Below are 2,373 nucleotides of genomic sequence, written 5' to 3'. Positions count from 1 at the left end.
TATTGGGGATGCTAACTACTGCAGAAGGGGAACTTAAGAAGAACAAGTCCCCTGTTCTTATGGTTCAATCTTCTAAGACCAAATCCAAAAGGTCCAAGAAGAAGAACAATAAGAAGAAAGGGACTTTCCCTAAAGCACTTAAGCCTACTGGGGGCATTAAAAAGGACAAAGGTACTTGCCATCACTATGGCAAAGAAGGTCACTGGAGGAGGAACTGTGCTAATTATCTTGCTGGACTGAAGGAGAAGAAGCTTAATAAAGCTTCTACTTCAGGTATGTTTATGATTGAGATAAATTTATATATGTCAAATTCATGTTCTTGGGTATGAGATACCGGATGTGGATCTCATATTTGTAATAATATGCAGGAACTAAGAAGACCTAGACCTTTACAGAAAGGTGAAATGGACCTACAGGTTGGAAATGGACCAAAGGTTGTTGCTTTAGCCGTAGGAACATGCATTTTGTCTCTGCCTACGGGCCTTTTGCTTGAACTTGATAATTGTTATTTTGTTCCAGTACTAACCTAGAAATATCATATCTGTATCTTGCCTAGCACTGAATGGATTTAAATTTATTATTGAAGGCAAATGTTGTTCCTTTTATAATAATGATATTTTCTATGGATCTAGTATTTATGCAAATGGTTTGTATATACTTGATCTTGAAAGGCCTATTCTTAACACAAATAGCATGAAATTAAAATCAGATAATCAAAATCCATCCTATCTATGGCATTGTAGATAACCAAATCACCCTTTACTGGAAAAAGTGAAAGATCTACTGAATTGTTGGGCATAATACATTCAGATGTATGTGGGCCAATGACTACTCATGCTATAGGAGCGTACACATATTTCATTACATTTACTGATGACCATTCTAGATATGAGCATGTATATCTAATGAAATATAAATCTGAATCTTTTGAAAAGTTTAAAGAATTCAGAAATGAAGTGGAGAAACAAACTGGAAAGAGTATCAAAATTCTTCGAACTGATTGAGATGGAGAATACTTAAGCCAGGAGTTTCAAGATTATTTAAAGGAGAATGGGATTCTTCACCAGTTAACACCTCCTGGAACGCCACAACACAATGGTGTTTCTGAAAGAAGGAACCGAACCCTATTAGATATGGTGCGATCCATGATGAGCAATGTGGACCTTCTAGTTTCTTTTTGGGGCTATGCCCTATAAACTGCTACATACCTTCTGAATAGAGTTCCATCCAAATCTATTGAAAAGACACCATATGAGATATGGATGGGCAAGAGATCTTCACTATCACATATAAAGATTTGGGGATGTGATGCTTATGTGAAGCATCAAATATCTGATAAGCTAGGTTCTAAATCAGATAAATGCAAATTTGTGGGATATCCAAACAAACAATTGGATATTATTTCTACCATCCAACTGAGCAAAAAGTGTTTGTCTCAAGGCATGCTACTTTTCTTGAAAGGGAATTTATTTTCAAAGGTAGCAGTAGGAGTAAGGTAGATCTTGAAGAAATTCAAGAACCACAAATTACCATCCAAATGGAACCAATGAGTGAGACTGTAGCATCAGATGCACAGCCTGAAACTCAAGTAACATAGGTACTTCAAAAGTTTAGTAGAATACATTATGCTCCTACAAGAGTGGATCTTTTAATAGAAGCTGATAATGACATATCACTCTTACTAGAAGAGCCTATTGACTTTCAGGAAGCAATGTGTGACATTGACTCCATGAAATGGCTTGAAGCCATAAAATCTGAGATGGATTCCATGTACACTAACCAAGTATGGACTTTGGTTGAACCACCTAAAGGGATAAAACCCATTGGGTGCAAGTGGGTCTTTAAGAGAAAGACTAACATGGATGGCAATGTACAAACATATAAAGCCAGGCTGGTTGCTAAAGGTTACAGGCAAAGGCAAGGCGTTGACTTTGATGAAATCTTCTCGCCAGTAGCCATGCTAAAATCTATAAGGATTTTGCTTGCTATAGCTGCATACCATGATTATGAAATTTGGCAAATGGATGTCAAAACCGCATTCCTAAATGGGAATTTACAAGAGGATGTGTACATGACACAACCTGAGGGGTTTGAATCCAAAGAATTTCCTAATAAAGTATGCAAGCTTCAAAAGTCTATTTATGGACTAAAGCAAGATTCACGAAATTGGAACATCCATTTTGATGAAACAGTCAAAGAGTTTGACTTCATTAAAAATGTGGATGAACCATGTGTTTACAAGAAGGTTAGTGGGAGTGGAATCATTTTCCTTATTTTATATGTAGATGACATATTATTAATAGGAAATGATGTGCCATTACTCCAATCTGTAAAGATATGGTTATCCAAGAAATTCTTCATGAAGGATTTGGG

This window comes from Hevea brasiliensis, chromosome 7 (genome assembly GCF_030052815.1).
Source record: "Hevea brasiliensis isolate MT/VB/25A 57/8 chromosome 7, ASM3005281v1, whole genome shotgun sequence".
NCBI classification, from domain to species: domain Eukaryota; kingdom Viridiplantae; phylum Streptophyta; class Magnoliopsida; order Malpighiales; family Euphorbiaceae; genus Hevea; species Hevea brasiliensis.
The sequence above is the reverse complement of the archived record's forward strand: the minus strand, read 5'-3'. Positions refer to the sequence as shown.